Source organism: Bombina bombina, chromosome 7, assembly GCF_027579735.1.
Source record: "Bombina bombina isolate aBomBom1 chromosome 7, aBomBom1.pri, whole genome shotgun sequence".
In the NCBI taxonomy this organism is placed as follows: Eukaryota; Metazoa; Chordata; class Amphibia; order Anura; family Bombinatoridae; genus Bombina; species Bombina bombina.
The window spans coordinates 429,498,096-429,521,282 of NC_069505.1; the positions used below are offsets into that span (position 1 = coordinate 429,498,096).

A 23,187-nucleotide genomic window follows, 5' to 3' on the forward strand; every position below is an offset into this window, starting at 1 on the left:
AATCTAAAACTAACACCTCACTTTACCTCTTCCTATTACTAACACAGGCAAAGAGAATGACTTGGGGTGGAGGGAAGGGAGGAGCTATATATACAGCTCTGCTGTGGTGCTCTTTGTCACTTCCTGTTAGCAGGAGGTTAAAGGGACAGTACACTGTAAAATTGTTTTTCCATAAATGTATTTTAAATGACTTGTTATACCAACTGCAGAGTATAAAATATTTGAGAAATTGCATTTTCGGGTTTATTTGTGTATCTGAAGTAGCTGGTTTTGTGCTTTGAAACCACAGCCTATTGCAATGGGTTGAGCTTCAGGTAATATCAGATCTCATTATGTTATCACTTTCATGTACACAGACTTGCTTCCTTATCTTATATATGTCTGGAACACCAAAGCTCAATACATAGAGAGAACAATGGAAAATTATCATTTTATTACTTAACTATCATGCCCCCACTGAGGGTGTAATCTCTTCTGCTGGCTGTGTTTACTTAGGCTTGTCAATAGCATATACGCCAGTATCAAAACTTTCAGTATAGGTTGGGAAACCACAAGCTAAATCAGCTATTTCAAATGCTGAAATATGAGTAAAGGAGCTACTTGCAACCAATTTAATACACTCTAGCAGGTAAAAAGGATCATTGGGAACAATTTAAAGGGGAGAAAGTTTTTGGGTGAACTGTCCCTTTAATATCCCACTTGTAGAAGAAAACATAACTGAGCCCCTCAAATAAATGCTCCTCTCGTCCCCAGTGCCTGCATAATCTGCCTATCATTGTCCGATTAACCTTTAATAGGATTACTTGTATTTAACGTCCCATACAGATTTAACTGTTGAAGTGCCATATTTTCCTGACCCAAGAAAATTAAACTTGGCACTTACCTGAATTTAGATCTGCAAGTGCAGAAGGACAGCTTACCCGGTTTGAGAGGGTATCCTCCCTCACATGGACCTGTGGGAAAAAAAGAAAGACTGAATATTCTTACTCAGGCTTTCAAGATAGGGCAGCAACAACTGTTTGAGAGGCGCAGTGGGGATTATACCCCACAAGTTCCCAATTGCTTAAAAGCCACCACTGCTCTACTGAAGAGACTGAAGTGGACTACTGCTAGACCCCAGAAAAGATCAGAGCAAGTTCCCAATTGCTTAAGAGCCACCACTGCTCTACTGAAGAGACTGACGTGGACTACGGCTAGACCCCAGAAAAGATCAGAGCAAACCTGCTCTGCTTTAAAATAATAAAATCTTGATTGAATAAATTTCTATCAGACAACTACATTTACCACCCCCTTGCAATGCAGGCAAAGAGAATGACTGGGGTTTGTGGGAAGGGAAGTGATACTTAACAGCTTTGCTGTGGTGCTCTTTGCCTCCTCCTGCTGGCCAGGAGTGATATTCCCAATAGTAATTACTGATGATCCGTGGACTCACTGTGTCATTAGAAAGAAACACCAGTTATGAAGCAGCGGTTATGGCTGCTCCATAATTTGTCCACCTGCTCTGAGGCTGCGGATATCAATCAGCCCGATCCTATGCGATCGGGCTGATTGACACCCCCTGCTAGCGGCTGATTGGCCGCAAATCTGCAGGGGGCGGCACTGCAGAAGCAGTTCACAAGAACTGCTTGTGCAATGATAAATGCCGACAGTGTATGCTGTCGGCATTTATCGATGTGTGGCAGACATGATACGCTACATTGTATCATGTCTGTTTGCACTTTCATAAATCGGCCCTTTAGAATGTATCATTTAAATGAGAAAACCACAACAATATAGTAATAGATGTGATGTACTATAACGATTTGTAAAAAAGAGGTGGACATTATAGCAAAAATATTCATTACAAATTACAAATACGAAAACAAACATAACCCTTAGCAAGGTCTACTTAAAGGGATAGATGTAGCATATCATAAGAAATAATCCCACATCACATTTGAAGTAATAATGAAATATACCCCATTAAACTAAATGTTGATGTAAATGTTTACCAACTAGAAAAGGAAACCTAAATTTACAGCATTACAATTAAAAAACAAAAAACACAAAAAGAAATACAAAAAAGGAAATTTATGCTTACCTGATAAATTTATTTCTTACTTATGGGATTACGCCTCCTGGTCAGCAGGAGGAGGCAAAGAGCGCCACAGCAGAGCTGTATATATAGCTCCTCCCTTCCCTCCCACTCCAGTCATTCGACCAAAGTTGGGAAGAGAAAGGAAAAGCCAAAGGTGCAGAGGTGAGTGAAGTTTAACAAAAAATAAATAAATAAATACCTGTCTTAGAAATGACAGGCTGGGCCGTGGACTCGTCATATCGTAACAGAAATACATTTATCAGGTAAGCATAAATTTCCTTTTCTTTTACAAGATATGACGAGTCCACGGATTTCATCCTTACTTATGGGATACAATACCAAAGCTATAGGACACGGATGAAAGGGAGGGACAAGACAGGAACCTAAACGGAAGGCACCACTGCTTGAAGAACCTTTCTCCCAAAAATAGCCTCGGACGAGGCAAAAGTATCAAATTTGTAAAATTTAGAAAAAGTGTGAAGAGACGACCAAGTTGCAGCCTTGCAAATCTGTTCAACAGAAGCATTGTTTTTAAATGCCCATGAGGAAGCCACAGCCCTAGTAGAATGAGCCGCAATTCTTTCAGGAGGCTGCTGTCCAGCAGTCTCATATGCAAAACGGATGATACTCTTCAGCCAAAAAGAAAGAGAGGTAGCCGTAGCTTTCTGGCCCCTACAGACGCTCCTTCTTAGAAGAAGGATTAGGACACAAGGAAGGGACAACAATTTCCTGATTAATATTCTTATTAGAAACAACCTTAGGAAGGAAACCAGGTTTGGTACGTAACACCACCTTATCAGAATGGAAAATAAGATAAGGAGAATCACATTGTAAAGCTGAAAGCTCAGAAACTCTGCGAGCAGAATAATTAGCAACCAAAAATAAAACTTTCCAAGATAACAACTTAATATCTATGGAATGCATGGGTTCAAACGGAACCCCTTGAAGAACATTAAGAACTAAATTCAAACTCCAAGTTGGAGTAATTGGTCTAAACACAGGCTTGATTCTAGTCAGAGCCTGCCAAAAAGATTGAACGTCTGGAACATCTGCCAGACGCTTGTGTAGCAAAATAGACAAAGCAGAAATCTGTCCCTTTAAGGAACTTGCTGACAACCCTTTCTCCAATCCTTTTTGGAGAAAAGATAAAATCCTGGGAATCCTAACCCTACTCCATGAGTAGCCCTTGGATTCGCACCAATAAAGATATTTACGCCATATCTTATGGTAAATCTTTCTGGTGACAGGCTTACGTGCCTGAATCAAGATATCAATGACCGAATCAGAGAACCCTCGCTTAGATAAAATCAAGCGTTCAATCTCCAAGCAGTCAACTGCAGAGAAACTAGATTCGGATGATGGAAGGGTCCCTGAATGAGAAGGTCCTGCCTCAATGGAAGCTTCCACGGTGGCAGAGAGGACATGTCCACCAGATCGACATACCAAGTCCTGCGAGGCCATGCAGGAGCGATGAAAATCACTGAAGCTCTCTCCTGTTTGATCCGAGCAATCACCCGGGGAAGGAGAGCAAACGGTGGAAACACATAAGCTAGGTTGAACGACCAAGGCACTGCCAAGGCATCTATCAGTTCAGCCTGAGGATCCCTGGACCTGGATCCGTATCTCGGGAGCTTGGCATTCTGACGAGATGCCATAAGATCCAGCTCCGGTCTGCCCCATCTGAGAATCAGGGTGGCAAAGACCTCCGGATGGAGTTCCCATTCCCCCGAATGAAACGTCTGTCTGCTCAAAAAATCCGCTTCCCAGTTGTCCACTCCTGGGATGTAGATTGCAGACAGATAACAAGAGTGAGCCTCCGCCCACCTAATTATCTTGGATACTTCTGTCATCGCTAAGGAACTCCTTGTTCCTCCCTGATTATTGATGTAAGCCACAGTCGTGATGTTGTCCGACTGAAAACGGATGAATTTGGCCGAAGCCAACTGAGGCCAAGCCTGAAGCGCATTGAATATTGCTCTCAATTCCAGAATATTGATTGGAAGTAGAGACTGTGACTGAGTCCACACACCCTGAGCCTTCAGGGAATTCCAGACTGCACCCCAACCTAGTAGACTGGCGTCCGTTGTCACTATCACCCATGAGGGTCTGCGGAAGCACGTCCCTTGGGACAGATGATCCTGTGACAACCACCAAAGAAGAGAGTCTCTTGTCTCCTGATCCAGATCTATCTGAGGAGACAAATTTGCATAATCTCCATTCCACTGCCTGAGCATGCTCAGTTGTAGCGGTCTGAGATGAAAACGAGCAAACGGAATGATGTCCATTGCCGCCACCATCAATCCAATTACCTTCCTATCACTAACACAGGCAAAGAGAATGACTGGAGTGGGAGGGAAGGGAGGAGCTATATATACAGCTCTGCTGTGGTGCTCTTTGCCTCCTCCTGCTGACCAGGAGGCGTAATCCCATAAGTAAGGATGAAATCTGTGGACTCGTCATATCTTGTAAAAGAAAAGAAAACAAATATACAATTTTACAAAATTCAGAAAAGCTGCATAATGTAAATCTGTAATATAGAAGAAAAAAAAAAAATTATGCTTACCTGATAAATTTCTTTCTCTTGTGGTGTACCCAGTCCACAGGTTCATCCATTACTTGTGGGATATTCTCCTTCCCAACAGGAAGTTGCAAGAGGACACCCACAGCAGAGCTGTCTATATAGCTCCTCCCCTAACTGCCACCCCCAGTCATTCGACCGAAGACAAGCAAGAAAAAGGAGAAACTATAGGGTGCAGTGGTGATTGTAGTTTAAAAATAAAAACACCTGCCTTAAAGTGACAGGGCGGGCCGTGGACTGGATACACCACAAGAGAAAAAATTTATCAGGTAAGCATAAATTTTGTTTTCTCTTGTAAGGTGTATCCAGTCCACGGGTTCATCCATTACTTGTGGGATACCAATACCAAAGCTTTAGGACACGGATGAAGGGAGGGACAAGGCAGGAACTTAAACGGAAGGCACCACTGCCTGCAAGACCTTTTCCCAAAAATAGCCTCCGAGGAAGCAAAAGTATCAAATTTGTAGAATTTAGAAAAAGTATGAAGCGAAGACCAAGTCTCCGCCTTACAAATCTGTTCAACAGAGGCCTCATTTTTAAAGCCCATCTGGAAGCTACCGCTCTAGTGGAATGAGCTGTAATTCTTTGAGGAGGCTGCTGGCCAGCAGTCTCATAAGCTAAACGGATTATGCTTCTCAGCCAAAAAGAAAGAGAAGATGCCGAAGCCTTTTGGCCTCTCCTCTGTCCAGAGTAGACAACAAACAATGCAGATGTTTGACGAAAATCCTTAGTAGCTTGTAAATAAAACTTTAAAGCACGAACCACGTCAAGATTGTGTAATAGACGTTCCTTCTTTGAAGAAGGATTAGGACACAGTGACGGAACAACAATCTCCTGATTGATATTCTTATTAGATACCACCTTAGGAAGAAACCCAGGTTTGGTACGCAAAACTACCTTATCTGCATGGAAGATCAGATAAGGGGAATCACACTGTAAGGTAGATAACTCTGAAACTCTTCGAGCCGAAGAGATAGCTACCAAAAACAGAACTTTCCAAGATAAAAGCTTGATATCTATGGAATGCAGAGGTTCAAACGGAACCCCTTGAAGAACTAAATTTAAACTCCATGGTGGAGCAACAGGTTTAAACACAGGCTTGATTCTAACTAAAGCCTGACAAAACGCCTGAACGTCTGGAACATCTGCCAGACGCTTGTGCAAAAGAATAGACAGAGCAGAAATCTGTCCCTTTAAGGAACTAGCTGACAATCCCTTCTCCAATCCTTCTTGGAGAAAGGATAATATCCTAGGAATCCTGACTTTACTCCATGAGTAACCCTTGGATTCACACCAATGAAGATATTTACACCATATCTTATGATAGATTTTCCTGGTGACAGGCTTTCAAGCCTGAATTAAGGTATCAATGACCGACTCGGAGAAACCACGTTTTGATAAAAACAGAATTTATGTTTACCTGATAAATTTCTTTCTCCAACGGTGTGTCCGGTCCACGGCTTCATCCTTACTTGTGGGATATTCTCTTCCCCTACAGGAAATGGCAAAGAGAGCACCCAGCAAGAGCAGTCCATATAGCTCCCCCTCTGGCTCCGCCCCCCAGTCATTCGACCGACGGTTAGGAGAAAAAGGAGAAACTATAGGGTGCCGTGGTGACTGTAGTGTATAAAGAAAGACATTTTTCAAACCTGATTAAACACCAGGGCGGGCCGTGGACCGGACACACCGTTGGAGAAAGAAATTTATCAGGTAAACATAAATTCTGTTTTCTCCAACATTGGTGTGTCCGGTCCACGGCTTCATCCTTACTTATGGGAACCAAAGCTTTAGGACACGGATGAAGGGAGGGAGCAAACCAGGTTACCTAAACGGAAGGCACCACGGCTTGCAAAACCTTTCTCCCAAAAATAGCCTCCGAAGAAGCATAAGTATCAAATTTGTAAAATTTGGCAAAAGTATGCAGAGAAGACCAAGTCGCTGCCTTACAGATCTGATCAACAGAAGCCTCGTTCTTGAAGGCCCATGTGGAAGCCACAGCTCTAGTAGAATGAGCTGTAATTCGTTCAGGAGGCTGCCGTCCGGCAGTCTCATAAGCCAATCCGATGATGCTTTTCAGCCAAAAAGAAAGAGAGGTAGCAGTAGCTTTCTGCCCTCTCCTCCTACCAGAATACACAACAAACAAGGATGATGTCTGTCTGAAATCCTTTGTTGCTTCTAAATAGAACTTTAAAGCACGGACCACATCTAGATTGTGCAACAAACGTTCCTTCTTTGAAACTGGATTCGGACACAGAGAAGGAACAACAATTTCCTGGTTAATATTCCTGTTGGAAACGACCTTTGGAAGAAAACCAGGCTTGGTACGTAAAACTACCTTATCTGTATGGAATACCAGATAGGGAGAAGTACACTGCAAAGCAGATAGTTCAGAAACTCTTCTAGCAGAAGAAATAGCAACCAAAAACAGAACTTTCCAAGATAGTAACTTAATATCTATGGAATGCATGGGTTCAAACGGAACCCCCTGAAGAACTGAAAGAACTAAATTTAGACTCCAAGGAGGAGTCATGGGTCTGTAAACAGGCTTGATTCTAACTAACGCCTGTACAAACGCCTGTACATCTGGCACTGCTGCCAGACGTTTGTGTAACAAAACAGACAGAGCAGATATTTGTCCTTTTAAGGAACTAGCTGACAAACCTTTATCCAGACCTTCTTGGAGAAAGGAAAGTATCCTAGGAATTTTAATTTTATTCCAAGGGAGTCCCTTGGATTCACACCAACGGATATATTTTTGCCATATCTTATGGTAAATCTTCCTAGTTACAGGTTTTCTGGCTTGAACCAGAGTATCTATGACTGTATCTGAAAACCCACGCTTAGATAGAATCAAGCGTTCAATTTCCAAGCAGTCAGTTGGAGAGAGACTAGATTTGAATGTTCGAACGGACCTTGTACTAGAAGATCCTGCCTCAAAGGTAGCTTCCATGGTGGAGCCGATGACATATTCACCAGGTCTGCATACCAAGTCCTGCGTGGCCACGCAGGGGCTATTAGAATCACCGAGGCCTGCTCCTGTTTGATCCTGGCTACAAGCCTGGGAAGGAGAGGGAACGGTGGAAATACATAAGCTAGGTTGAACGACCAAGGTGCCACTAATGCATCCACCAGTGTCGCCTTGGGATCCCTGGATCTGGACCCGTATCGAGGAACCTTTGCGTTCTGGCGAGACGCCATCAGATCCAAATCTGGAATTCCCCATAGTTGAGTTAACTGGGCAAAAACCTCCGGGTGGAGTTCCCACTCCCCCGGATGAAAAGTCTGACGACTCAAATAATCCGCCTCCCAGTTGTCCACTCCTGGGATGTGAATTGCAGATAGGTGGCAGGAGTGATCCTCCGCGCATTTGATGATCTTGGATACCTCTCTCATCGCTAAGGAACTCTTTGTTCCCCCCTGATGATTGATGTACGCTACAGTCGTCATGTTGTCCGACTGGAACCTTATGAATTTGGCCTTTGCTAGGTGAGGCCACGCCAGAAGCGCATTGAATATCGCTCTCAGTTCTAAAATGTTTATCGGAAGAAGAGACTCTTCTCGAGACCATAGACCTTGAGCTTTCAGAGAGTCCCAGACCGCACCCCAGCCTAAGAGACTGGCGTCGGTCGTAACAATGACCCATTCTGGTCTGCGGAAACTCATTCCCTGAGACAGGTGATCGTGAGACAACCACCAGCGGAGAGAATCCCTGGTTACCTGGTCTACTTGAATCTGGGGAGACAAGTCTGCATAGTCCCCATTCCACTGATTGAGCATGCACAGTTGTAATGGTCTTAGATGAATTCGAGCAAAAGGAACTATGTCCATTGCTGCAACCATCAATCCTACTACTTCCATGCACTGAGCTATGGAAGGCTGAAGAATAGAGTGAAGAACTTGACAAGCGTTTAGAAGCTTTGACTTTCTGACCTCTGTCAGAAAGATCTTCATTTCTAAAGAATCTATTATTGTTCCCAAAAAGGGAACTCTTGTTGACGGAGACAGGGAACTCTTTTCTACGTTCACCTTCCACCCGGGAGATCTGAGAAAGGCTAGAACAATGTCTGTATGAGCCTTTGCTTTGGAAAGAGACGACGCTTGGATTAGAATGTCGTCTAGGTAAGGTGCTACAGCAATGCCCCTCGGTCGTAGAACCGCTAGAAGGGACCCTAGCACCTTTGTGAAGATTCTGGGAGCAGTGGCTAAACCGAACGGAAGAGCCACGAACTGGTAATGTTTGTCCATAAAGGCGAACCTCAGGAACTGATGATGATCTTTGTGGATAGGAATATGCAGGTACGCATCCTTTAAGTCCACGGTAGTCATATATTGACCCTCCTGGATTGTTGGTAAAATTGTCCGAATGGTTTCCATTTTGAATGATGGAACTCTGAGGAATTTGTTTAGAATTTTTAGATCCAGAATTGGCCTGAAAGTTCCCTCTTTTTTGGGAACTACAAACAGGTTTGAGTAAAAACCCAGACCTTGTTCCGCTGTTGGAACTGGGTTTATCACTCCCATTTTTAATAGGTCTCCTACGCAATGTAAGAATGCCTGTCTCTTTATCTGGTCTGAAGATAAGCGAGACATGTGGAACCTTCCCCTTGGAGGAAGTTCCTTGAACTCTAGAAGATACCCCTGAGAGACTATTTCTAGTGCCCAGGGATCCGGAACGTCTCTTGCCCAAGCCTGAGCGAAGAGAGAAAGTCTGCCCCCTACTAGACCCGGTCCCGGATCGGGGGCTACCCCTTCATGCTGTCTTGGTAGCAGCAGCAGGCTTCTTGGCCTGTTTACCCTTGTTCCAGCCTTGCAATGGTTTCCATGCTGGCTTAGGCTGGGAAGAGTTGCCTTCTTGTCTGGAGGCCGCAGAGTTAGGATTCGGTCCGTTCCTGAAATTGCGAAAGGAACGAAAATTAGATTTTTTCTTAGCCTTGAAAGGCCTATCCTGTGGGAGGGCATGTCTCTTTCCACCAGTAATGTCTGAAATAATCTCTTTCAATTCCGGCCCGAAAAGGGTCTTACCCTTGAAAGGAATATTAAGCAATTTATTCTTGGACGACACATCCGCCGACCAGGATTTTAGCCAAAGCGCTCTGCGCGCCACTATTGCAAACCCTGAATTTTTCGCCGCTAACTTAGCCAATTGGAAAGCGGCATCCAAAATAAAGGAATTAGCCAACTTTAGTGCGTGAATTCTGTCCATGACTTCATCATATGGAGTCTCTTTTTGGAGCGAATTTTCTAGTTCCTCGAACCAAAAATACGTTGCCGTGGTGACAGGAATAATGCACAAGATTGTTTGAAGCAGGAAACCTTGCTGAACAAATATCTTTTTTAGCAATCCTTCCAATTTTTTATCCATAGGATCTTTAAAAGCGCAACTGTCCTCAATAGGAATAGTTGTGCGCTTAGCTAACGTTGACACTGCCCCCTCAACCTTAGGAACCGTTTGCCATGCGTCCCTTCTGGGGTCAGCAATGGGGAACATTTTCTTGAATATAGGAGGTGGAACAAAAGGTATACCTGGCTTTTCCCACTCCTTAGTCACTATATCCGCCACCCGTTTGGGTATCGGAAAGGCATCAGCGTGCACTGGGACCTCTAAGAATTTGTCCATCTTGCACAATTTCTCTGGAACTACCAAAGAATCACAGTCATCCAGAGTAGTTAGGACCTCCTTAAGCAGGGTGCGGAGATGTTCTAACTTAAATTTAAATGTTACGACATCAGTGTCTGCCTGCTGAGAAACTTTTCCTGAATCAGAAATTTCCCCCTCAGACAGGCCCTCCCTCACTGCCAATTCAGATTGATGTGAGGGTATAACTGATAAATTGTCCTCAGCGCCAACCTGCTCATCTTCTGTATATAAAACTGAGCTGTCACGCTTTCTAGGGTAGGATGGCAGTTTGGATAACAGATTTGCTATAGAATTATCCATTACTGCTGTTAATTGTTGCATAGTAACAAGCATTGGCGCGCTAGATGTACTAGGTATCGCCTGCGCGGGCAAAACTGGTGTTGACACAGAAGGAGAGGATGAAGAACTATCCCCACTACCTTCATTAGAAGAATCATCTTAGGCAATCTTATTCAATGTGGCAGTACTGTCCATACTTTGTTTGGACGCTATGACACAATTTGCGCAAACATTAATTGGGGGAACCACCTTGGCTTTCATACACACAGAACATAAGCCATCTGAAGGTATAGACATGTTAGACAGGATTTGGCAGGCTAATAATGCAATAAAAGCGTTTTTAAAGAAAAGCGTTACTGTCCCTTTAAATAATAAACAGGCACACTTTATTTCTGATATATTGAAAAACAATGAAGGCAATGTCCGATTTTAACAAAAATTTTACCCCAGAGTCCTAATGCCTTGAAAGTATTGCACACCAAGTTTCAAGACTTTAACCCTTAAAATGAGCAAACCGGAGCTATTTGTTCAATTAGACAATTTTAGTACACCACAATCACAGCCACAGCCTTGCTGCGGCTTTTTACCTTCCCTGAGAGTTATTCAGCAATGAAATAAACCTTCCAGAGTCCGTTTTAGTATGCCACAGGACCCCTCACATGAAGCTGCATGCACTGCCATGGAAGTAAACTGCGCAATTGAGGCGCGAAAACGGGGCCTCCTTCCTCTGCATACCAGAGTGAAGGGGCCTTCCTGACTGAAATAGCAGTCTAACTAAATGCCAGGCGATAAAAACGTTCCCAAAAATGCTTTTAAGTGCACAAAACACTCTAAATGCCATTAAAATATGAAATAAAACAATTGATTTAGCCCACAATAGTGTCAACCAGTGTAGAGCCCATTTGTAAGCCTTAATCTGTTATGAGTCTAAGAAAATGGCTTACTTACCCCTTAAGGGAAAAACTGACAGTCTTCTAGCATTAACATGTCTTGTTAGAAATATGACTGATCATACCTTGAGCAGAAAAGTCTGCAAACTGTTCCCCCCAACTGAAGTTCTCTGGGCTCAACAGTCCTGCGTGGGAACATCAATTGATTTTAGTTACTGCTGCTAAAATCATACTCCTCTTTAAACAGAACTCTTCATCTTTTTCTGTTTTAGTGTAAATAGTACAAACCGGCACTATTTTAAAACAACAAACTCTTGATAGAAGAATAAAAAACTACAACTAACACCACATACTCTTTACCATCCCCGTGGAGATGCTACTTGTTCAGAGCGGCAAAGAGAATGACTGGGGGGCGGAGCCAGAGGGGGAGCTATATGGACAGCTCTTGCTGGGTGCTCTCTTTGCCATTTCCTGTAGGGGAAGAGAATATCCCACAAGTAAGGATAAAGCCGTGGACCGGACACACCAAAGTTGGAGAAATCAAGCGTTCAATCTCCAAGCAGTCAGTCGCAGAGAAATTAGATTTGGATGTTTGAAAGGACCTTGGAGTAGAAGGTCCTGCCTCAGCGGCAGAGTCCATGGTGGAAGGGATGACATGTCCACCAGATCTGCATACCAAGTCCTGCATGGCAACGCAGGTGCTATCAAAATCACCGAAGCTCTCTCCTGCTTGATCTTGGCAATCAGACGAGGGAGGAGAGGAAATGGTGGGAACACATAAGCCAGGCTGAAGGACCAGGGCACTGCTAGAGCATCTATCAGCGCTGCCTGGGGATCCCTTGACCTGTAACAAGGAAGCTTCTGGTTTGCCCCATAGTTGAATCAGCTGGGCAAATACCTCCGGATGGAGCTCCCCCTCCCCCGGATGAAAATCCGCCTCCCAGTTCTCTACCCCTGGGATATGGATAGCTGAGAGATGGCAAGGGTGAACCTCTGCCCATAGAATTATCTTTGAAACCTCAAACATTGCCAGGGGGCTTCTTGTTCCCCCCTGATGGTTGATATAGGCTACAGTCGTGATATTGTCCGACTGAAATCTGATGAACCTGACCGCAGCTAGCTGAGGCCAAGCCTGAAGAGCATTGAATATCGCTCTCAGTTCCAGAATGTTTATCGGAAGGAGGGCTTCCTCCTGAGTCCACGAATCCTGAGCCTTCAGGGAGTTCCAGACCGCGCCCCAGCCCAGAAGGCTGGCATCTGTCGTCACTATAGTCCACTCTGGCCTGCGGAAACTCATTCCCTTGGAGAGATGGACCCGAGATAACCACCAGAGAAGAGAATCCCTGGTCTCTTGATCCAGATTTAGCAGAAAGGACAAGTCTGTGTAATCCCCATTCCACTGATTGAGCATGCAAAGTTGCAGTGGTCTGAGATGTAGGCGGGCAAACGGAACTATGTCCATTGCCGCTACCATTAGGCCGATTACTTCCATACACTGAGCCACTGACGGCCGAGAAGTGGAATGAAGAGCACGGCAGGAAGTTAGAAGCTTTGATAACCTGACCTCTGTCAGAAAAATTTTCATTTCTACTGAATCTATCAGTGTTCCTAGGAAGGAAACTCTTGTGAGAGGGGAGAGAGAACTCTTTTCGTCGTTCACCTTCCACCCGTGAGACCTCAGAAAGGCCAGAACAATGTCCGTATGGGACTTGGCGATTTGAAAAGTCGACGCCTGTATCAGAATGTCGTCTAGGTAAGGAGCCACTGCTATGCCCCGTGGCCTTAGAACCGCCAATAGGGACCCTACAACCTTTGTAAAGATTCTTGGTGCCGTGGCTAACCCGAAGGGAAGAGCCACAAACTGGTAATGCCTGTCTAAGAAGGCGAACCTGAGGAACTGATGATGACCTCTGTAAATAAGAATGTGGAGATAAGCATCCTTTAAGTCCACGGTAGTCATATATTGACCCTCCTGGATCATAGGGAGGATGGTTCGGATAGTCTCCATCTTGAAGGATGGGACCCTGAGAAATTTGTTTAGGATCTTGAGATCCAAGATTAGTCTGAAAGTTCCCTCTTTTTTGGGAACTATAAACAGATTTGTATAGAAGCCCTGCCCCTGTTCCTCCCTTGGAACTGGGTGGATCACTCCCATAACCAGTAGGTCTTGAACACAACGTAAAAATGCCTCTCTCTTTATCTGGTTTACAGATAATTGTGAGAGATGAAATCTCCCCTTTGGAGATGAAGCTTTGAAGTCCAGAAGATATCCCTGGGAAACAATCTCTAATGCACAGGGATCCTGGACGTCTCTTGCCCAAGCCTGGGCGAAGAGAGAAAGTCTGCCCCCTACTAGATCCGGTCCCGGATCGGGGGCTACTCCTTCATGCTGTCTTAGAGGCAGCCGCAGGTTTCTTGGCCTGCTTCCCCTTGTTCCAAGCCTGGTTACGCCTCCAGACTGGTTTGGACTGGGCGAAATTTCCCTCTTGTTTTGCATTAGAGGAAACTGAAGCTGCGCCACTCTTGAAGTTTCGAAAGGAACGAAAATTATTCTGTTTGGTCCTTAACTTATTGGACCTATCCTGAGGAAGGGCGTGACCTTTTCCTCCAGTAATATCAGAAATGATCTCCTTCAGACCAGGCCCGAATAGGGTCTGTCCCTTGAAGGGGATGTTAAGAAGCTTAGACTTTGAAGTAACGTCTGCTGACCAGGACTTAAGCCATAGCGCCCTACGCGCCAAAATGGCAAAACCTGAATTCTTAGCCATTAGCTTGGCTAAATGAAAAATGGCGTCGGAAATAAAGGAGTTAGCTAACTTAAGAGCTTTAATCCTGTCTAGAATATCTCTAGCGGGGTCTCTACCTGTAGAGCCTCCTCAAGAGACTCAAACCAAAAAGCCGCTGCAGCAGTAACTGGGGCAATGCATGCAAGAGGCTGGAGAATAAAACCTTGATGTATAAAAATTTTCTTAAGGAGACCCTCCAATTTTTTATCCATAGGATCTAGGAAAGCACAACTGTCCTCGACGGGGATAGTTGTACGCTTAGCTAGGGTAGAGACTGCTCCCTCCACCTTAGGAACCGTCTGCAACGAGTCCCGTATGGCGGCATCTATGGGAAACATCTTTTTGAAAGCAGGAGGGGGAGAGAACGGCACACCTGGTCTATCCCATTCCTTAGTATGAATTTCCGAAAACCTCTTAGGGACTGGAAAAACATCAGTGTAAACAGGCACTGCAAAGTATTTGTCCATTTTACACAATTTCTCTGGAACCACAATGGGGTCACAGTCATCCAGAGTCGCTAAAACCTCCCTAAGCAATAAGCAGAGGTGTTCAAGCTTAAATTTAAACGCTGTCATTTCAGAATCAGACTGAAGTAACGCCTTCCCTGAGTCTGAAATGTCACCCACAGATAGAAGCTCACCTGCCTCGACTTCTGAGTATTGTGAGGGTATATCGGACACAGGCATTAAAGCGTCAGAAAGCTCTGTATTAGTTCTAGCCCCAGATCTGTCTCGCTTTCATTGTAGCCCTGGCAGTTTGGAGAATACCTCTGAGAGGGTAGCATTCATAACTGCCGCCATGTCCTGTAAGGTAAAAGAATTAGACGCGCTAGATGTACTTGGCGTCACTTGAGCGGGAGTTATAGGTTCTGACACATGGGGAGAGCTAGATGGCATAATCTCCCTCTTTTCAGTCAGAGAATCCCCTGGAGATAAATCTTTAAGCGCCATAATATGGTTTTTATAGTTTATAGAAATATCAGTACATTTGGTACACATTCTAAGAGGGGGTTCCACCATGGCTTCAAAACATATTGAACAAGGAGTTTCCTCTATGTCAGACATGTTTAACAGACTAGTAATGAGACAAGCAAGCTTGGAAAACACTTTAATAAAGGTGAAACAGCAATTAAACAAAAACGTTACTGTGCCTTTAAGAGAAAAAAACTAGCACTTAAACTGCAAAACAGTGTAAAAATACAGTAAAGTCTTTGAAATTTTTACAGTGTGTGTAAGGGTCTAAAGCAACATTGTACCCACTTGCAAATGGATGATTAACCCCTTAGGCCCCAAACCGGATTGAAAAACGTTAAAAAACGTTAAAAGTCAATTGAGCACCTTGCCACAGCTCTGCTGAGGCTCCTACCTGCCCTCAAAAACGATTTTGTGCAGAAATAACCCCTTTGAAATGGTCCTCAGATGCCAGAGGAAACCTCTAGGGAAGCTGGATGTCTCAGTCTGAATTAAAACTGCATAGTTAGAGTGCTAAAATAGGCCCCTCCCACCATGTACTGGATGTTAGAAGGGCCTTAAGAAAATACTGCTAGGAGTATCTGACTAGCCATGTGGAAACTAGGCCCCAAATAAAGACTTATCTCCCTCAGAGAAAAAACGTCCTATTTATGAAATTATGTAAACGTTTTGTCACTAAGTAATAACAAAATTGATGCTTACCTGATAAATTTATTTCTCTTGTGGTGTATCCAGTCCACGGGTTCATCCATTACTGGTGGGATATTCTCCTTCCCAACAGGAAGCTGCAAGAGGACACCCACAGCAGAGCTGTCTATATAGCTCCTCCCCTAACTGCCACCCCCAGTCATTCGACCGAAGACAAGCAAGAAAAAAAGGAGAAACTATAGGGTGCAGTGGTGACTGTAGTTTAAAAATAAAAAAAAACACCTGCCTTAAAATGACAGGGCGGGCCGTGGACTGGATACACCACAAGAGAAATAAATTTATCAGGTAAGCATAAATTTTGTTTTCTCTTGTAAAGGTGTATCCAGTCCACGGATTCATCCATTACTTGTGGGATACCAATACCAAAGCTTTAGGACATGGATGAAGGGAGGGACAAGGCAGGAACTTAAACGGAAGGCACCACTGCCTGTAAGACCTTTCTCCCAAAAATAGCCTCTGAAGAAGCAAAAGTATCAAATTTATAGAATTTAGAAAAGGTATGAAGCGAAGACCAAGTCGCCGCCTTACAAATCTGTTCAACAGAGGCCTCATGTTTAAAAGCCCATGTGGAATCTACTGCTCTAGTAGAATGAGCTGTAATTCTTTCAGGAGGCTGCTGGCCAGCAGTCTCATAAGCTAAGCGTATTATACTTCTCAGCCAAAAAGAAAGAGAAGTTGCCGAAGCCTTTTGGCCTCTCCTCTGTCCAGAGTAGACAACAAACAAAGCAGATGTTTGACGAAAATCCTTCGTAGCTTGTAAATAAAACTTTAAAGCACGAACCACATCAAGATTGTGTAATAGACGTTCCTTCTTTGAAGAAGGATTAGGACATAGTGAAGGAACAACAATCTCCTGATTGATATTCTTATTAGATACCACCTTAGGAAGAAACCCAGGTTTGGTACGTAACACTACCTTATCTGCATGGAAAATCAGATAAGGGGAATCACATTGTAAAGCAGATAACTCCGAAACTCTTCGAGCCGAGGAGATAGCTACTAAAAACAGAACTTTCCAAGATAAAAGCTTAATATCTATGGAATGCAAAGGTTCAAACGGAACCCCTTGAAGAACTTTAAGAACTAAATTTAAACTCCATGGAGGAGCAACAGGTTTAAACACAGGCTTGATTCTAACTAAAGCCTGACAAAACGCCTGAACGTCTGGAACCTCAGCCAGATGTTTGTGCAAAAGAATAGACAGAGCAGAAATCTGTCCCTTTAAGGAACTAGCTGACAAACCCTTCTCCAATCCTTCTTGGAGAAAAGATAATATCCTAGGAATCCTGACCTTACTCCATGAGTAACCCTTGGATTCACACCAATGAAGATATTTACACCATATCTTATGATAGATTTTCCTGGTGACAGGCTTTCGAGCCTGAATTAAGGTATCAATGACCGATTCGGAAAAAACACGCTTTGATAGAATCTCCAAGCAGTCAGACGTAGAGAAATTAGATTTGGATGTTTGAAGGGACCTTGAAGTAGAAGGTCCTGCCTTAGCGGCAGAGTCCATGGTGGAAAGGATGACATGTCCACCAGATCTGCATACCAAGTCCTGCATGGCCACGCAGGGGCTATCAAGATCACCGAAGCTCTCTCCTGCTTGATCTTGGCAATCAGACGAGGGAGCAGAGGAAACGGTGGAAACACATAAGCCAGGCTGAAGGACCAGGGCGCTGCTAGAGCATCTATCAGCGCTGCCTTGGGAACCCTGGACCCGTAACAAGGAAGCTTGGCGTTCTGACGAGATCCAGTTCTGGTTTGCCCCAAAGTTGGATCAACTGGGCAAATACCTCTGGATGGAGCTCCCACTCCCACGGATGAAAAGTCTGCCGACTTAGAAAATCCGCCTCCCAGTTCTCTACTCCTGGGATATGGATAGCTGAGAGATGGCAAGAGTGAACCTCTGCCCATAGAATTATCTTTGAAACCTCCAACATTGCCAGGGGGATCCTTGTTCCCCCCTGATGGTTGATATAGGCTACAGTCGTGATGTTGTCCGACTGAAATCTGATGAACCTGACCGCAGCTAGCTGAGGCCAAGCCTGAAGAGCATTGAATATCGCTCTTAGTTCCAGAATGTTTATCGGAAGGAGGGCCTCCTCCTCAGTCCACGAACCCTGAGCCTTCAGGGAGTTCCAGACTGCACCCCAGCCCAGAAGGCTGGCATCTGTCGTTACTATATTCCATTCTGGCCTGCGGAAACTCATTCCCTTGGACAGATGGACCCAAGATAGCCACCAGAGAAGAGAATCCCTGGTCTCTTGATCCAGATTTAGTAGAGGGGACAAATCTGTGTAATCCCCATTCCACTGATTGAGCATGCAAAGTTGCAGTGGTCTGAGATGTAGGCGGGCAAACGGAACTATGTCCATTGCCGCTACCATTAATCCGATTACCTCCATACACTGAGCCACTGATGGACGAAAAATGGAATAAAGAGCACGGCAGGAAGTTAGAAGTTTTGACAACCTGACCTCTGTCAGATAAATCTTCATTTCTACTGAATCTATCAGAGTTCCTAGGAAGGAAACTCTTGTGAGAGGTGAGAGAGAACTCTTTCCTTCGTTCACCTTCCACCCGTGAGACCTTAGGAATGCCAGAACAATGTCCGTATGGGACCTGGCACTTTGAAAAGTTGACGCCTGTATCAGGATGTCGTCTAGGTAAGGGGCTACTGCTATACCCCGCGGTCTTAGAGCCGCCAGAAGGGACCCTAGAACCTTCGTAAAGATTCTTGGTGCCGTGGCTAACCCAAAGGGAAGAGCCACAAACTGGTAATGCCTGTCTAGGAAGGCGAACCTGAGAAACTGATGATGATCCCTGTGTATCTGAATATGTAGATAAGCATCCTTTAAATCCACGGTAGTCATATATTTACCCTCCTGGATCATAGGTAGGATGGTTTGAATAGTCTCCATCTTGAAGGATGGGACCCTGAGAAATTTGTTTAGGATCTTGAGATCCAAGATTGGTCTGAAAGTTCCCTCTTTCTTGGGAACTATAAACAGATTTGAATAGAAGCCCTGCCCCTGTTCCTCCTTTGGAACTTGGTGGATGACTCCCATAGCTAGTAGGTCTTGAACGCAATGTAAGAATGCCTCTCTCTTTATCTGGTTTGCAGATAATTGTGAGAGATGAAATCTCCCCTTTGGAGATGAAGCTTTGAAATCCAGAAGATATCCCTGGGAAACAATCTCCAGAGCCCAGGGATCCTGGACGTCTCTTGCCCAAGCCTGGGTGAAGAGAGAAAGTCTGCCCCCCACTAGATCCGGTCCCGGATCGGAGGCTACTCCTTCATGCTGTCTTAGAGGCAGCAGCAGGCTTTTTGGCCTGTTTCCCCTTGTTCCAAGCCTGGTTAGGTCTCCAGACTAGCTTGGACTGGGCAAAATTTCCCTCTTGTTTTGTAGAAGAGGAAGATGAAGCTGCGCCACTCTTGAAGTTACGAAAGGAACGAAAATTAGTCTGTTTGGTCCTTAACTTGTTGGACCTATCCTGGGGAAGGGCGTGGCCTTTTCATCCAGTAATATCAGAAATGATCTCCTTCAGTCCAGGCCCAAATAGGGTCTGCCCTTTGAAGGGGATATTGAGAAGTTTAGACTTTGAAGTGACATCAGCTGACCAGGATTTAAGCCATAGCGCCCTACGTGCCTGAATGGCAAAACCTGCATTTTTAGCCGTTAGCTTGGTTAAATGAAAAACGGCGTTCGAAATAAATGAATTGGCTAACTTAAGAGCTTTAAGCCTGTGAAGGATATCATCCAACGGGGTCTCTACCTGTAAAGCCTCCTCCAGAGACTCGAACCAGAAAGCCGCTGCAGCAGTGACTGGAGCAATGCATGCAAGAGGCTGGAGAATAAAACCTTGTTGTATAAAGATTTTCTTAAGGACACCCTCTAATTTCTTATCCATAGGATCTAGGAAAGCACAACTGTCCTCGACAGGAATAGTTGTACGCTTAGCTAGGGTAGAGACTGCTCCCTCCACCTTAGGGACCGTCTGCCACAAGTCCCGTGTAGCGGCATCTATAGGAAACATTTTCTTAAAAGCAGGAGGGGGAGAGAACGGCACACCTGCTCTATCCCATTCCTTAGTAATAATTTCTGAAAACCTCTTAGGGATTGGAAAAACATCAGTGTAAACAGGCACTGCAAAGTATTTGTCCATTTTACACAATTTCTCTGGGACTACAATGGTGTCACAGTCATCCAGAGTCGCTAAAACCTCCCTGAGCAACACACGGAGGTGTTCAAGCTTAAATTTAAATGCTATCATTTCAGAGTCAGACTGAAGTAACACCTTCCCTGAATCAGAGAAGTCACCCACAGATAGAAGCTCTCCTGCTTCAACTTCTGCACATTGTGAGGGTATATCAGACATAGCTACTAAAGCGTCAGAGAGCTCTGTATTTGTTCTAGCCCCAGAGCTGTCTCGCTTTCCTTGTAACCCTGGCAGTTTGGACAATACCTCAATGAGGGTATGATTCATAACTTCCGCCATGTCTTGTAAAGTAAACGCATTGGACGCGCTAGATGTACTTGGCGTCCCTTGAGCGGGAGTTATAGGTTCTGACACGTGGGGAGAGCTAGATGGCATAACCTCCCTTTTGTCAGTCTCAGAAACCTCAGGTGATAAATCTTTAAAAGCCATAATATGGTCTTTATAACTTATAGAAAGGTCAGTGCATTTGGTACACATTCTAAGAGGGGGTTCCACAATGGCTTCTAAACATAATGAACAAGGAGTTTCCTCTATGTCAGACATGTTCAACAGACTAGTAATGAGACCAGCAAGCTTGGAAAACACTTTAATAAATGTGAAAAAAGCAATAATAAAAAACGGTACTGTGCCTTTAAGAGAAAAAAACTACCACATAAACTGCAAAACAGTGAAAAAAAGTAGTAAACTCTACGAAATTTTTACTGTGTGTATAAGGGACTAAAGCAGCATTGCACCCACTTGCAAATGGATGATTAACCCCTCAGGCCCAAAAATGAATTAGAAAAACTTAAAACCTGTTAACAAACAGTCAAACACACTGCCACAGCCCTGCTGTGGCTCCTACCTGCCCTTAAAAACGATTTTTGCAGGAACAAAACCCTCTATAGAGGTTCTATAAGCCAGAGGACTCCTTCAGGGAAGCTGGATGTCTCAGACTGAAAATGAAAATAGGCCCCTCCCACCATGCACTCAAAGTCAGAGGGCCTTAAAAAAGTACTCCTAGGAGTAATCTAACAAGCCATGTGGAAATTAGGCCCCAAATAAAGATTTATCACCCTCAGAGAAAAAACGTTTTTATTTATAAATCATGCAAACGTTTTTACACTAAGTAATATAGGTTTTAACATGAATATTATCCCTTTTTGCAAGCATGATCCCAGTTGTTGTTAAATCACTGTATCAGGCTTACCTTAAATATACCAGGCACTGTCAGCATTTTCTAGACCTTATCATCTCTCTAGAAAAAAATATACTGAACATACCTCAAAGCAGGCAATCTGCAGACCGTCCCCCCAACTGAAGTTTTCTTTCCATACTCTTCAGTTATGTGTGAGAACAGCAATGGACCTTAGTTACAAACCGCTAAGATCATCAAACCTCCAGGCAGAAGTCTTCTTCCAATTTCTGCCTGAGAGTAAAAACAGTACAACGCCGGTACCGTTTAAAAATAACAAACTTTTGATTGAAGGTAAAAACTACACTAAGTCACCACATCTCTCTTGATACTTCCTTTCTTGTCGAGAGCTGCAAGAGAATGACTGGGGTTGGCAGTTAGGGGAGGAGCTATATAGACAGCTCTGCTGTGGGTGTCCTCTTGCAGCTTCCTGTTGGGAAGGAGAATATCCCACAAGTAATGGATGAACCCGTGGACTGGACACACCTTTACAAGAGAAATGAATATTAACATGAGTATTGCCCTGTTTTGTAAGCATGATCCCAGTCGCTGTTAAATCACTGCATCAGGCTTATCTCAAATACACAAGGCTCTGTCAGCATTTTCTAGAACTTATTCATCTCTCTAGAAATAAAAATACTGAACATACCTCAAAGCAGGTAATCTGCAGACCGTTCCCCCAACTGAAGTTTTCCCATATTCTTCAGTTATGTGTGAGAACAGCAATGGACCTTAGTTACAAACCGCTAAGGTCATCAAACCTCCAGGCAGAATTCTTCTTCTAATTTCTGCCTGAGAGTAAAACAGTACAACGCCGTTACCGTTTAAAAATAACAAACTTTTGATTGAAGGTAAAACTACACTAAGTCACCACATATCTCTTGATACTTCCTTTCCTGTCGAGAGTTGCAAGAGAATGACTGGGGGTGGCAGTTAGGGGAGGAGCTATATAGACAGCTCTGCTGTGGGTGTCCTCTTGCAACTTCCTGTTGGGAAGGAGAATATCCCACAAGTAATGGATGAACCCGTGGACTGGATACACCTTACAAGAGAAAACAAAAATAACAGACTAAATAACAAAATACGATGTATATTGGCAGATAGAGGCGCTGGTTCTAAGGGATCTCCAAAGGATTTTTCAATATGTTTCACTATTTTCCCAGAAGAATTCTGTCTGTATCTGTGTTCAAAGAATATCACATTGGCATAGTATGTCTGAGCACCTTAATACATAAGTGCAGTATACTCACAGAGTAGTATCAGACAAGCGGCTCCACAGGTGATTTCACAATCTTCCCAAAAAGGGGTTCTGTCTGTATCTGTGTTCAAAGAATATCACATTGACATAGTATGTCTGTGCACCTTAATATATAAGTGCAGTATACTCACAGAAGGATATCAGGCAAACAGCTCCACAGGTGATATCACAAAAAAAAACAGCAGGTGATTTCACACAAAAAAAAAAAAAAAAACAACGATCAGGAAAGGAAAAAAGCTGGCTTTTTAAATAAAATGTTTATTTTACTCAACGCAAAAGCGTTTTAACGGCTATACCGTTTTTTTCAAGAGCTATTTAAAAACTTTGTATAGCTTACAGAAAATCATATTATATATATGGGCCGCCAGCAGGGAGGTGTCAATCAACCCGATCGTACTCGATCAGGTTGAATTGTGGCGATGTCTGTCCGCCTGCTCAGAGCAGGGTTATGGAGCAGCGGTCTTTAGACCGCTGCTTCATAACTGCTGTTTTTGGCAAGCCTGCAGGCTCACCAGAAACACGGGCCCTCAACCTCCATTCGGAGCTTGATAGATAGGCCACATGGTGCACACTTGTGTTGCCACTCTCTCTCTCTGACTCA

General features: G+C 44.0%; 1 protein-coding gene across 1 annotated transcript in view; it reads right to left on the reverse strand.

Annotated features, from left to right (window-relative positions):
• The window catches only part of MEI1 (meiotic double-stranded break formation protein 1), a 1,068,659-nt gene that overhangs the window by 353,595 nt on the left and 691,877 nt on the right, over positions 1-23,187 (reverse strand).